This window comes from Atractosteus spatula, chromosome 3 (assembly GCF_055471065.1).
Source record: "Atractosteus spatula isolate fAtrSpa1 chromosome 3, fAtrSpa1.hap1, whole genome shotgun sequence".
In the NCBI taxonomy this organism is placed as follows: Eukaryota; Metazoa; Chordata; class Actinopteri; order Semionotiformes; family Lepisosteidae; genus Atractosteus; species Atractosteus spatula.
In genome coordinates, this window is record NC_142708.1 from 7,764,745 (window position 1) to 7,781,053 (window position 16,309).

Sequence of the window (16,309 nt, forward strand, 5' to 3'; positions counted from 1 at the left end):
ACTGTAAGTGTAAGGATTATAAATTTCATCCAAGATGTTTTACCTACCTGGGAAGTTTACCTAGGTGAAATGGCTGGAGGATGTTAACAGATGTCCTGACAATCAGATGCTTAGACGTCAAGACGCTCAAGAAAAGCACATTCACCCGAGAGTATAGTACCTGGTCATTGAAGTTAAAATACACCCCTGGAATATTTGACACAAATAACAATCATTTTTTAATCAAAGCAATTTACAGACGCTATAGTAAGTCTGTTTATATTCACTCACAAGCCACCACCACAGACCAAAATAGCACCATTCCAGAGACAACAAAGAATTCCACTATGTCTAAAGACCAGGCTTCATGCTGTGGAGAATTCAATGGTATCTAGGTTCTAAAGGGTTTATGTCACTGAGCCCTGTTACATCATACATTAGAGATGTTTGGTACTGCTGTTTATGATGTCCTATAAAAATCCACAAATAGTTTGCTGCACTTACTGTATATACTGTATGGTAGATACTGTGGCCAGTGGAGATATAAAGCAAGAAGGCATTCTACTTAATTTGTTCAATTTTTAAAAGATAGATTATCTGCCTGCAGTTATTTTGGATCTTTATTTAGGCTGACCAGAGCCCCTAAGAAATGTTTGAGAGCTGGAATTATCTGTTGCAGAAACCTAATTTATCTGCACTAAATGGACAGCCATTTTCTGGAATTTGCATCCTGTGTGAAGGTTTAAATATATTCATGCCAAGTATATCCCTTTGCTAACATGACATTATGGTAGCACAGGAGGCTGTTCATGGCTGTGTCTAAAGTATAAGGAGTACTCAAAAATGCTTATTCTTTAGAGCTGAGGGAGTGAGAGAACATTGGCATATCTGCTCTGCTCTCCAGAGGGCTTTTCGTAATAAGCTTATTTCAAAACTACACTAAAGTGCACTGTGATTTCTTGCAATCCTACAGCATAATCTATGATTTTTTACAGAACTGATATTTGCGTTATATAAATGTATACTGTGTCTTGGATTCATGTTTAGACTCAGAACAGATTCACAATTTGTTGCTTTAAAGCTTGCAGTCATGACACTGAAGAAGAAATTAATATTTGTTATACATATAACCTAACCCACACATTTAAAGCAAAACCAAAAAGTATTAAAGATGTAATTAATACGAATAAAAAATGAAAAGGTCGTGGTTATGTAAGAATAAAAATTCTTAGCTGTTGTAGAAACCTAAATTAATTTGCCTGCACAAAATTACCTTAATGAGCCCTACAATTAGAGTGGCCTCTGTCTTTGTGCAGTAAATCTGATTCATACAGTATAATTTCACAATTAATGCACCTGTCTTTGTAAGGTCCCTAAGTCAGGTAGTGAATTTCAAGCAAGGACTCAAATATGAAGACTAAGGAACTTTTAAAACAACTCAGGGACGAAACTGTATAAAGGCTCAGATCAGGAGAAGGCTTTACAAGGTACCCAGCTAGATTGTTGAAGTAGGAACATACTTAATTCCCTGGCTTCCTTCAAGAGGCTGGATGAGATCCTTGAATCATTTAGTTACCAACTACCAGATTAGATGTGCCAAATGGCCCCCTCTTATTTGCAAACTTTCTTACGTTCCTCAAACATTTGAAAGACCCTTAATATCATTTTGTTCATGGTAGAGTTAATAATTAAGATGTGGAGAACACCCAGATACTGCCTATTCCTTCCTTGAATCTGTTCTAACTTTTACCCTGATCTGCTGGTTTGGCAACCTGAATCTGAGAGGCAAGAACAAACTGGGCAGCCTTTGTGAAAATATGTCAGAAGGTCACTGGTGTTGATCTTCCTACCCTCTCTTCCATCTGTCAGAGATGTGTTTTGCATGAAGCAAAATCCATCTGTGACGATCCTTCACACTCCTTGTTTGATAATTTCCAGTTACTCCCATCAGAACGCCATCAGCATGCAGATTTCCCCAACTTCAAAACTCCAACAGATTTAAGTTCTCATTCACCTGTAACCATATTCTTACTTAACACTTGATTTCTATGCAAATATGTATTTTGTTGTTTTTGTTGTTTGTTTTTTTTCTGTCCGTCTGTACACCAACACTGCTGCTGTAAAAACACTTCCATCCCCTGGGGATAATAAAGACTCTCCAAACTGAGAAGCCAGGCAGGGATGAAACATGTCAGGAATGTCACTGTAAGACCAATAGCAACTTTCTAAGAATTTCAGTGGCTGAGATGGGAGATGTCCATGGGTCAACAATATCCCAGTCATTCCACAGAGAAAGCTTTTATGGACCTTATAAAAACAAACATTTCAAATCCCATGTGTGGTTTTCCACAACTACCTTAGTGATACGTACAACATGTAGTAAAAAGGTTTTGAGAAGGCCAGACAAGGCAAAATCAGAGTTTTCCGGTGCAAATGCAAAACATTACACCTGTTGGAAATATAATGCATCAGTCAGCACCATCCCTACTGTCAAGGATGATGGTGGCAACAGTATCCAGTCTGATGGGAACATAGACTTGGAACAAAGTACTGGCAAATCTGAGAAAAAAAAAACCTGCTTCAGCCCTGAAAGGGGGAGAACATTCACCTTTCAATAGGATAATAATCCAAAACACAAGACAAAAACTACGGTGGAATGAGTTAAGCATGAGAGAGCAAATGTTTTTGAGTATCCAAGACACAGTCTAACTTGGATCCTGTTGAGAATCTGAAGAAAGACTTGAAAGTTGCTTTCCATTAGTGATCCCTAAGCAACAAGAGACAGCCTTAGCAAATCTGCTAAGGCAAATGGGAAAGAATTGCTGGTATGCAAAGTTGGTAGGGATTTAAAAAAAGACTTGCGGCTAAAGGTATTTCAATCAAATATTGTGCTCACGGGTCTGAATATTTATACACACAAAATATATCAGTTCTTTGTCTTGACTTTTTGCTGACATTTACTGTGAATTATCTTACCCTTAAAAGTCTGCAGTGTGAGCATTTTGAATAAAATATGATGTTTTAAAAAAAGTCTCTGCACAAGTTTGTAATTTCACAAAATAGAACACCATAGGAAGAGCCTAAATATTTTTTCAAAATACTGCATTATTCTTATAACAGCACTAAAAATGGTGCTCCATCTGCAAATAAATTAATCACCATACAAAGATCAGAGATCCTAAATCATATCACTCCCTGTCAACTAATTTTAATACATACATCTGAAGGAGAAGTCTACTGCTGTACATACCAGCTGTATACAGGGGAATATAAAAGACACTTCTCAGACCACTTTATTGAACATACAGTATACTTTATTGAACATTTATTGTACAAAGCACTCAAATCAATGTCATGGCATTTCCAGTTGCTTGTAATTATTCAGTAGCTGTAAGAATAATATTGAAGACATCACCATCTGTGGACCAAGTACTATGAAACAAATGCTACTCAGCACATAAAGCTTTGTGAACTTTCCTCCAGACAAGGATTCTTGGAATCCCTTGAAAAGAACATTCAACATGATTGACTCTAACATAATCAAGGCATCATCTTCTGAATACTCTTATATTTTATCTTTCAAATATAATGTGCAGCACAAAACCATTCTTCTCCTTTTGAAACATTGGTTTTGTATATTACAGTACAACATCTTAGTTCTTGAATCCTACATATACTGTGTGGATATTGATGTTCTACAGTATATATGTGAGTAAAAGGAATCATCATAATATTAATTTCACTGATTTACACAGATGATGCAAAATGTTTGACCTTGCACTTACTGCCTTCACACACTCCATTAATTAAAGTCCACCATTTGGTTGTACTTTAAGAGACAGTTAATAAATTATCCAGTGTTGTTTTTTGTCTTCATGCAAGTCTCTAGGGCAGTGGCAGACCACAGATGTCTGCCCCTCTTCCATAGAGTGATGACCCCTTACCGCTAGGTTAAACACGTCAGTCTCATGTGGTTTTACAGCTGCCTATCTTGGTGATTGCAAGACACATAATCACTCCAGACCAACAAGGATAATACTCCCTTCTATTTAATGAGACATAAGACAGAACTTTCGATTTCAGTAGTATGTTCTAAATACTCTTAAAGATCTTTAAAGATGACATGCAATCTGAACAATGCCGACAATACCTAAACATTACAATAACCTGCTTCAAAGCATAAACATTAAATATATTAAATATTCAGCTGTTTTTTTACAGATTATGTACATTTAATTAGGTACAGCATGAGTTTTTATATGGTACATATCTATGTCACAGATTTTGCACTGTAAGTAATCTCATAACATTACAATTAGTTGGACACTAGTATGAAATGAAACTCAGAGAACCATTTACAACAATTTTAGGAATGTATAAACTTCTAAATTTAGTCAATAGAGCTACATTTCTGTTTTTTCTAAGCCCTGATGTTAACTCCTGTGTAGACCTACAGAATGCTTTTATAAAGGGCTGCACTTCACAAAATTAAAATCAATAGACACCAATGAAAATGTTTGTCATGCTAAGTTATTTTACATTGTGATTTCAACAGATGGATTAAACCATAGAATCCTATTAAAGCACTCTTGTTTGCTTTCCGCGCAGTGACTTCCTTTTGCTTGCTTGGCCAATGTTGCGTTCAGACAGGCGTGAAATACTTGGGTCTGGGTCTTAAACAAACGGCAGAGGTGAAAAAGAATTAATACCAGAGCAGGCTTGAAAGAACACATATCTCCGTCAGGGAAGGAGGACTGCAGGGTGGGGTGTGAGGAAAAAAAATTCAATTACAATGCATAATGATGATGTACATTTTTTTACATTTTAATAATAATGGTAAAGGTCACAAAGTTAATAAAAGAATGCATCTGCCTCCCGTATGATTGATAACGCAGATGTCGTCCTGGATTCCGTGTTGGCTAAATACCACTAAAAATGCATGAACACACCAGCACCCTCGCACGCCTCTCCTACCCTGCCATAGATCATCTTAATGAAAATGAGATGCAAATGTACTAATTAAAGCATGGATCCACTCCAAGGGTTTACATGCCAGTGTGTATATGCAAGGCATCCCTGGGCATCTGTTTAATCACTATTAGCGGGAAAATGCCAAGCATTTTGTTAGTATTTTTATTCTTCACATTCTAAAGAAAAGACGATTTTTTTCATAACTACCAGAAAGACCATGCTGCATATTAGTATTCATTACTGTCTCTTAGAATTGCAAGAGAACCAAGAAGAAAACAAAGGAGTACAAGTGCAGCAAGGATGGGGAGCTGGGAGGGAGAGTTAAGTGTTCATGAGTAGACAGCAGTACCTGGCACACTGGGAATTGGTGAAGATTAAAGATCCTTCTTGGCAGCAATGAGCCAGCATGAAGGAGATTTAATCAATACCAGGCCCTAATCTCTGTTGTATGTCAATGGCAGTAAGAGTGGCAAGGTGATTGGGAAAAACATTGTCTCTAAGACCCCCTGTTGTAAGAGAAAATGACAGTAAAATGCCATCGTGTCAAAGGGGCGAGAAAGGCAAATGAAACTGTATGCTTGTACATGTCCATTATTTCTACATTGTATGAAGATGGAATGCAAAACAAATACCTAAAATACAGTACATGTCGTGTTTCCTATACACCTTTACATTCATACTATAACATTGACCTATATTTTCAAGTATAGTGTTAGATGTTTCGATAAGGAAAATGTTAAATTGTTCTTCTCTGAATTTCTTCATTTGCTCAGTTTTTGTTTTTTTTATCAAATCAGCTTCACAGATCCTTGACATAAAGGAAATGTAGTTCAATAACCCCACGGTGTCATTTCATTTTCCATAGAGCTACATGTGGAAAGAAGCAAAAATCTAACTTCATGTACAGTATCAAAGGCACCTGCAGGTCAGACAATCATGTACCGAAAAGTTCAGAGACGGGCAGTCACAACTCCCCACGCAAACATGTACCAAATTACTGTTTTCGGTAGATCCTTGGTAGATATTTGGTAGATATTCCTTAGTAGATATTTTAAGGAAGCAAGAAAACCTCCATGAGATGAACAGATTAATGATCTATTGATTGATGTAATATTATTCATTCCAAATGAATTCTAAGTTATTGCATCATGAATCACCAAAAACAAAACACTCATAATACTAAATCTTGAAGAAGACAAAGTGACAGAAATTCCGCTTCCTATAAAACAGTTTTAAACTTAAACTTTCCCAAATTACGTTTAGAATTTAAAGTTATAGATGTTTAGAATTTAAAAATTATATTTCCTAACACCATCCTTTTCCAAGCTTTAGTAAAACAATGATTATAATCTTCTTCCTACATGGTTTCCAATTTAGTTATCAAATGAATTACATTATATCACTTCACCCATCCACCCATTATCAAAAAGCCACATATCTCTGGCATGTGTAGCAACAACAGAGAGACTATCCCAAAGGCTTTGAGTACAAGGTGGACGTGTCAGGCTTGGCCCGTCTGTAAAGCTACAGAGCAGTGTTAGCCATCTTAGCTGGCCTCCTACAGTACCTGTCTCTCAGTGCTGGTTACCATGGAAAAATGTTCCGACATCATCTGTAAGCACTTTCTATCTATGCCCATTGCAGGAGGCGCAGAATATTTGAGAAGTGCTCTAAGTTTGATCCTCAACTCGCTTCGTCTCAACTTCATCTCTTAAATTAACCCTGGTGCTTTATACTGTACTGTGTTCCCCAACTTTGAACCCTGCTACGAAGACTGAGCCTATCCTGGCCAGCAACTGGTGCAGGACGAAAGACAACCTGGGCATGATGCTAGTCACAAGGCACACACTCACACTCACACAGAGACACAAACACGCACATACTCACACTAGGGTCACTTTTGCCAAAATCCAATTAACCTACCAGTACAGTATGTCTTTGGACTGTGGGAGGAAAATGGAGCACCTGGTATCTGGTTTATTCCTCTGGACTGTGTTTCCCTTTACTTTTGCTTGTCTACCTGATGCATAGGTAGAGAATCTTCCCATGACCATGCCTTTGAACTGTGCTTTGGTGGTCTAGTCTGTGCCTGGTCCAGACTCTGGTTTCTTCAGCCTGCTACAGTACCTCTCTCCCTGTCTGCATGCTATTTTCCTGGTTTTCTCAGCTGTCTCGACCAGTACGTGAGTTCAATTTATGAAAACAAACCACTGCCTGGGCCTTGTGGCCATGGGATCTGATCGGAACTACTTCATGGATGGGATGTCATTCTGTTGCAGAACACGCAAATCCACACGCACATAGGGACACTTCAGGCTGGATAAAAGGACATCTGCTATATTTAGTGACGAAGAGCAAAGAAGAACCTTATATACTGTACCAATTCATGAGTGGGTAGAGACCTAGCCAGTGGCCTGCAGCACTGTTGGACTGGTGCTACTGTACAATTTGGAGAGTGCTGAAGCTCCTAACTTAGCTGTTTGTGTCCCTGGAAGGCAGGTGGAAACTGCAATACCTGGTATGAACCCTTGTGAACATGACATGTAAGCTTTACACAAAAGACTCCTGACCCTAGACTCAAACATGGGATCCAAGAGCTGCAAGGCAGTGTACAAGCTACCATACCACGAGTCCGTCCTTTCAAAAACACTTATTTGCCTCAGCTCTCCTGGGTTTCACTGATGTGTGATGAGCATTCATCTTTGAAATAGGCTTGAGTTTTCTTTGTAAGATATCACCTTCTATTAAATATGTAAGAGCCCATTTTAATTGTAGCTCAAAACTCATTCCTGCCATCTGAATCTGATCAGTTCAATGCCTGAAAATATGAAGTAAATGTTTTTTTTTCCTCTGACAATATCTTTTGAATATTACACCTCTGAGTGCGGTGACCGTGTAATTAATTGTTCAAAAATGTTTCACTGAATGAACTCTGAGCAGAGGCTTTTTGGGAAAAAAAATGTGTTTCCATTCTCCTGATTAAGAAGGAGTGCAGTCCATGTCCAAAGATCTCTAACGCTGGATCTGCAAAGCTAGTTTTCATGTTTACATTAAAAAAGGATTTCAATTGCTCAGCTGAACCATTTGCTACTGGATCGGCTAATGCAATTTCCCCACGTTTTCCTGTTTTTGATACTTGAGTTGCAAAAAACAAGTACGAAGAAAGAATAGATATAATTCCCTAGAAATATGGTATAAAAACTATATTACATATCAATAAACATAAGGAAAAGGAAAGAACAACTTAGTAAAAAATACAATGCACTTTTTAACAAAACAGGTTTAGAAAGTGTAAATCTTTATGTATAAATGTTTACTGAGAGGTATCAAAAATGCAACAGATGTTTAATGCTTCCAATACTTTTCCAATTTTAATGCCTCTATTTATGCATTTACTGTATACAGTACATATGTCTGCATACTGTATGTCTGTAGTTCTGCCCTTGAGCAAGGAACTTCCCTCCAGTTGCTTCAAAATTATTAATTTCCAAACACTGTATCCGGTATGGGGTCACAGGGGAGCCTCAGCCTGTGGCCAGCAACTGGGGCAGGGTGAGAAACACCCTTTGTGGGTCACAGAGCACACACAAACACAGAAACAAACACACACACACTCACACCAGGGTCAATTTTCATAGACGTCAATTAACCTACTCATACTGTACTGTATGTCATACAGTATGTTTGGACTGTGGAACAAAAATTGAGCACCTGGATGAAAAACCCACTTGAATCCAGTGCCACAGCACAGCAAGACAGCAATGCTAACCACTTCTGAACCATTCTGGTCATTTTAATACCATTAATACTAATATTAAGAAGTAGAAGTAAGAAGAAGACATAGAAGAGTACTATTGCAGAACACATAATAGTTTGAAGTGGGTATTTCACATTACTGCATTACACATAGAATAATTTCAGACTCCAGAAACCAGTGGTTTATGTTTTAATTTTCAAGGATAGAAAGGCGTTTTCTTTCCTTATGCATGGGTTCTCAAGGTTATGTGTAGTTGCAAAATATGTGAGTGTCACTGCCCCCTAAACACTTAAAAGCTTTAAATAAAAAAATGTATTTAAAAAAAGAGAATAAAGGTGAAATAAAACACATGCTGTGTGAAAATGGTCCAAGAAAATTGTGAGAGGATGAAACATAATTAACGCAGACAATGAGAATGGTTTGACCGGTTTGTCTTCCAGCTCTTTCAGATCAGACAGTGTGTGGAGTAAAGGGATGCTTCTTGGGATTAACTTTCCTCATGCTGCCTGCACATTAGGAATCTCTGTCTTATTCTAAACCCTCTGGTGAGGTCAGCAGTCAAGTATGATTCCAGAAGAAGGGAATTTGAGGCTTTGACAGTCTACATTTATTTAGTTCTGATAAATAATGTATGAGTTCCCAGCTCAAGGAATAAGTGGCTCTTAACATGTCTTCAGGGTGCTCTGAGGCATTTTAGTCGGGGGGCTGGCTAGGTGATCAGGAGACTGTAGGTGGAGGTAACTTTCATGCTCTGGTACCCAGACATTTTCCAGGTCACATTTTCAATTACACTCTTTGAACCAAAGGTACATGCAACACTAGTTCTCAAGGGCCACAGCCCTACAGTACATCTAGTACAAGGAACATACAGTTCCCATTGACAAAGTTGACTAAACTCAACTAATAATGAATAATATTGACTGCTTGAGACCCAGATGTTATGATTATTAATTTATGTGACTGACACATCTATCTAAAGCACCCATTTACTGTATACAGCTGGCTATTTTATTGCAGTTATTCTGGTGATTTACCTTGCTTAAGGGTACAACAGCAGTGTCCTACCTGAGATGTGAATGTGTAACCTTCTACTTATAAGCCCAGAACCATAACCACTAAATAAAATGCTAAACTCTGTCAGTTAGTTAAGTAGAGTAACACCTTATGATTATCAAGAAAACTCTGTAGCCCCAAGGACAGGAGCTCTCCTTTTTTCTTGTGCTTTCTACACTGTTGCACAATGAAAATGTAGAATTTAGATGAATTTAGATGGCTCATTGGGCACACACAGAATATTATTTACATTTTAAACAGTGAGCAGATTTTTGTTCCTTGGGATAACAAAATACTGAGCTCAATTCATCTGAATTCATAAAACACAAGCTGCTCAGAGGTATATGAGTAGAGTTAAAATTGCCAATGTGACTTGATTAAGAATCTGTATGAAATAAATTCACAAATACAATTCTCTTTAATAAATGCAAGAATAGAAGAATGTAAAAGATATGACCATGCTCTGCTTGAGGAATAAAAATCTCCTGTTTGCTCTTGATATGATTGAAGGCAGCCTATCTATGAGAAAGGCTGCACGGAAATTAAAAGTTCTGCTTCAGAAATCATCAGACTAGTCCAGAGAAAGCAGGAAACTGGCTCTGTGAAGGGCAGATTGTCACCACACTCGCCCAGACCCATTGCATCCATCAGATCCATCAGATCCATCACATTATTATCAGTCAGCAGTAGCTATAGCACAAGAAATTCCAGGAACAATCCCACACTTCAGCAGAGTTACAGTAGTTTGGTGTCTGCATGAAAATGATCTGCATGCTTGCAAGTCAATCAGCAGAGATGTTCACAAGGCAGAGAAACCGCCATCTTCTTTGGGTCAGAAACATCTGAGGTGGCTGCAGAGAGAGTAGTAGAGGGTCTTTTTCACAGGTGATTGCCCTTTTGTTCATAATGCTAATTAATAATGAATTGTATTTATGCAGCTCTTTTCATCCCAAAGGATCCCAAAGTGCTTTAGATATAAGAGGTGACACACAGCAGCTGTTATGCACCAGCAGATCAGGTGGAGAAGTGAGAAATTGCTTCACCAACTGGATTAGGGGAAAACTTTGAGCAAACCCAAAGTGAAATTTAATTAGAAATTTAACTAGAACACCAAGATTGCCAGCAGCAATATCACCATCAACTCACAACTGGCAGCCCACTGAAACTCAGCAGGTGTGAGCCTGGCCAATAACTGGATAGGAGACCTCCTGGGAAAAACTAAGGTTGCTGCTGGAAGAGGTGTTAGTGGGGCCAGTAGGGGACACTCACCCTGCAGTAAGTGTGGGTCCTAATGCCCCAGTATAGTGACAGGGACACTATACTGTAAACAGGCGCCGTCCTTCGGATGAGATGTAAAACTTAGGTTCTGACTCTCTGTGGTCATTAAAAATCCCAGGGCGTTTTTCAAAAAGAGTAGAGGGGTGTAACCTCAGCATCCTGGCCAAATTTCATATTGGTCTTTACTAATCATGGCCTCCTAATAATCCCCATCTATAAATTGGCTTAATCACGCTATCCTCATCCAGCTATCCTCCCCACTAATAACTGATGTGTGGTGAGCGTACAGTATGCAGTATGGCTGCCGTCGCATCATCCAGGTGAATGCTGTACATTTGTGGTGGATGGGAGTCCCCATTACCTGTAAAAGCACTTTGAGAGGAGTGTCCAGAAAAGCACTATATACAGTAAGTGTAAGGAATTAATTAACTCTCTTACTCTTATCAAAAGTAAGAAAATCATTGTTTTTTTTTCATATGCTAAACAGAACATCCTGTCTCTTATCCACAAACCTCACAGGGGAGAAAGAGGAAGTACTGTATTGGTACTTTCTTCTGACTATCCCACTGTCCGACCACTCCTCTTTTAACACTTCACAGGCACCACATGCCCACACTCTAGAGGTTAGGCGCAGATAGGAAGATAGGAGGCTCATTGCTCACCGACTGGATGTCTGTCAGTGTCTTGGGGGTTGCAGGGATCACTGTGGAGACATCAATCATGAAAGCCCTGGCCAACTCCTCCTTCCCTGCCCTTGGAGATGCTCAATAAATCCAACATAGAGATGGACAAGTTGGATGTAGCAGAGATTCTGCCCAAAGTAGATTGGAATCCACAGGGCAACCCCTGTGACCATGAAGAATGAGGCAATAAGGGTGTGTGGTGATTTTTAGATCTCCCAGAATCTAATCTTAAAACTGATCAGTACCCACTACTTTGGATTGAAGATATATCTGTTACCTTGTTACACAGATGTTACACAAAACGGCTTATATTGATATATCAGGTTTGTATTTATGGTAACCAGCTCCAGTCATCAGGCAGTGAGTTATGAACCAGGTCTTATAGGGGTTATCAAGCAATTGGGGCATTCAGTGTCCCAGGTTCTCGTGCCAGCTGATACAGGGGCTTGTGGGGGTGAGTACTTGGAGAACCTCAAGGAGGTCTAACACAGTTTGGAACAACGTGGGCTGTGATTGAAATGTGATAAATGGTAATTTTTGCAAATCATCTTCACCTGTGGGGACACCTTTCATGTCATGGGGCTGCACAAATATCAGGAGAGGTTTCAAGCTGCCCTGAAGGCTCCCCTGCCATGATGTGTCTCAGATTTACTGCAAGTTGTCAATGAATAAAACAGAATGTTGCCACATCTACTGTAGCCACAGTACTCCGTCCATTACGTCAGCTCCTCCAGAGTGAACACAGAGAGCTATAAACTAGAGAACTATGAACATGCATTTCAAGAGACCAAATAGAAACTGATCACAAAGGACACAGTCCCTAAATCTTAAACCTCCATGTGATACCACGCCACATGGCATCAGGACTGTTACTTCACACTTTATGGCTGCATGAGGCTGTTACCTTTTGCTTTGTGATCTCTTTCAGCAGAACAAAGAAATTACATCCAGGGAGAGAATTACGGAGTCTAGCTTTGACTGTGCAGCATGTTAATCAGTACCTCTTCATGAGCAAAACTTCACATTGGTACTCGTCTTAATTTTTAATCCAAAGAAAGGCATCCTCATTACTGCAGCAGCCTGTATGCAGTGCTGGGTTTTATTCAGGAAACCTGACTCAACTATTCACAATCCTTAAAGGCTTTGACAAAATAATTTCAATCAACTTCTTAAAATCAACAGTGAAACACATACCAGAGGACACAAGTGGAACCTATGGGGAATTGCATTTGAAACTGAGAGAAGGAAGCACTTTTTTTTCACAAAGGCAAGTGGGAGAATGGAAAAAAGTGGCCCAGCTATGTTGTTGAGACTGAAATCTTGTCTTCTTCTTCTAATTCTTCTTCTAATTGCTGGATGAAATCCTCAGATCAATTATCTCCTAGCAACCAAACCAAGTAGTTAGGCCGAACAGCTTCATCTCATTTGTATATTTTTCTTTCATTGTTATCTGTTTAAAATATTTGATTAAATCCACTAGAGATGAATGTTGATTTTCTTTTGTGCATCAGGATGTACTTTGACTTATTAGTAGCCTTGGAAACACTACTTATACCTGAAGGACCAATGACAACATTTTAAATATTTTAAGAATTGTTACAGGAGCTGGTCCTGACTCCTGTGAAATGGATCGTAAAGACCCTCTGCGGACGGTATAATCCAGAAGTGGCTGAAGGACAATAGGGAAGACATGGCGAGGAATGGACGGGATGACGAACGGGGGGGCGGGGACGACAGTGATCCAGGTGCATGGGGGAAGTGCAAGCGAACACGTCCAAGCAAGGGAAGTCGAAACGAGAAACTACGGCGCAGTCCAGGGTCCAGGAGCCGGGAGATTCATCCAGACAAACATAGGGAACAGGGATCCAGGAACAGAGAAGGTTAAAACCATCCGAGTCCATCCGAGTCCGAGCCCCGGACTCAGATGGTCAGGATGTCTGGGGAAAAGGCCTTTCCCTCGGGTTTCTCCTGAACCCGGTGGACAGGCAGGCTTTCAGACGTTCATCTTCCAATACTGAGCCTAGAATAAAGGAGACGCCAGGGTTAAATAGTAAAAAAGGTAATGAGACACAGGTGTAGGAACTTAAACTAACCGGAATATGAAAAGGTAAGTGCGCCCTCTGGAGGAGGGAAGACGATCATGACAGAATTTGTGGATTTGTGGTGCTGAAGGCCCAAATATCTGTCTCAGTATTGTTTGGGCCTTGCTTCCTGACATTTGCCTAGAACAACACTGAGAACTGATCTGAAAAAGAACTTTATTTCCACACATTTGCTTCTAAATGTACTGTGATGTTTTCCCAGTGTCTCTGTAGAGAGCTCTAACAACTCAATTTGTTTTCAAAACCCAGTAAATGCAGACCTACTGTACACTGACTGCAGAAAGCATTGCATTAATGTTTAAATACATCTCTCTCAAATAGTTTAAAAGGCATTTTTTTCCCAGGACCTGAAGTACATACAGCAGCATTTTATTATGACGTTAAAATGCCTTATATTTGATTTCAATTTTAAAAGGCTTTTTAATTCTTCTTCTTGCTTTTTGTGAATTCATATTCTATTTCTCACTGATGACCAATCATACCCAATGGATTTATGTAGCTGTGTTTCAGATTTTGTGTGTATAGCTATTATTTTTACCTCTAAATATTGCCACATTAGCTACTGCATTATAATTGCTTATACTTAAATCACACTTTTCTGGACACTCCACTCAAAGCGCTTTACAGGTAATGGGGACTCCCCTCCACCACCACCAATGTGCCTGTTTACAGTATAGTGTCCCCGTCACTTTACTGGGGCATTAGGACCCACATGGACCACAGGGTGAGCGCCCCCTGCTGGCCCCACTAGCACCTCTTCCAGCAGCAACCTTAGTTTTTCCCAGGAGGTCTCCCATCCAGGTACTGACCAGGCTCATACCTACTGAGCTCCAGTGGGCTGCTAGCTGTGAGTTGCAGAGTGATATGGCTGTTGGCTGGCATTAGATAAGACTAACCCCAAATGATATATACTGTAGTAGGTAGTTCACAGATAAGTACATATAATATATAAATAGTCCTGCAATTTAAACTTAACTTTTAACATCATTTCATATGAAGTTATATAGATTTTGTGTTTACTGTATATGGTGTGGTTCTTGACTTGGCTTTGCATCCGCCAGAGGCTTGATACTATTCAGAGAAACTCACCAATAAGTATATATTTGATCATTGGTATGATCAAAGTTTTGATTTATTTTTAGTATCTAGTTTATGTAAAAAATAACACTGTTGCTATATACAAGTCAGATTTTCCATTTTCTATAGAAACAGGAGGATAAAATTGACTATTATACTGTCTGTGAACTCTAGTTTCTGTGTCACTAAGATATTTCCTATTTTATGAACAGAAAAAATAAAAGAAAAAATCTAGAGAAAAAACAAACACCATCTACACTTTTAAGGTGTAATTGCAATAATTTCCGCTACTATATTTGTTCTTGTGGGTAATTTAGAAGTTAAAAAAACCCACTTAAAAGCATTAAATAATAAACAACAGCAAAAAATGATGAAACTAACATTTTTTCTTGTGGAAAGATTAGACCCATAATATCGCTTGAAAATGTCAAATGTAAAAACAAAAGTTATTTTTTGATCTACTCTACCACCCATTGATCTACTTATTCACTTGCTAGTCAAGGAAATTGAATTTTCAGTCAGTGGACTCCAGACGCCCCACTAAAAACGTCAGAATTTGTAATCATGACCATCAGCATCACTAGAGAATCCATAAATATATTATTGATTGATAATAACTGTTTTCAATTTTATTTTAAGATGTTGATTTTTATGTGGTTCTCTAGTGTATACCACATGACCACTGAAAAAAAGGTTATGTAATGAATCCCTAATCATATTTAACATTTCCCTAATTCATTCTTTTTCATTATGTTATATGATGCTGATGATGCTGAAGATTTTGTTAGTACTTAGAAACAGCAAATATTTTAGGAACTGAAACATGTTGTTAAAAATCTAATTAAGATAATGATTAGAGTGAATAAGGGCACAATTAGGAAACCTGGAGTTTAGTCACAATGATACATTGGGAAGCAATTGAAAAGACCCTTCTTCTATATTTTCTTTTATATTTCTAAATAAGCCTTTAGAAATCCTCTGCGTAGACTACACATTATCAGATATGGGCAACTCCATGTCCTGAAGGCTGAAGTCCAAGGGGGTTTTAGAAATATGTTTCAATTAGCGAATGACTAAGACCTAACAAAACAAAATTTTACTTCTTTCTTAATGGGTGAAGCAATGTCTCACATCTCTACTTGATTTGCTTTGTATATGGCCCTTAATGACTTTCAGTAGTCGCCCAGTTAGCCACACTTCAATGGTGGATAAAATGGGTTCTTCTCCTATATATATTTTACAAATGCAAGGAACTACAGTATTATCACTAATATTAATATCATTTTATCATAGCTTTGTTATGTATATATTTTGAAGTGCACAAACCAAATAACTATTGTGGTAATCTCCAGTGTGAACAGAATCTTTTTAAAGCTACTGTGTCATTTTATTCTCATTCTAGAGGATGG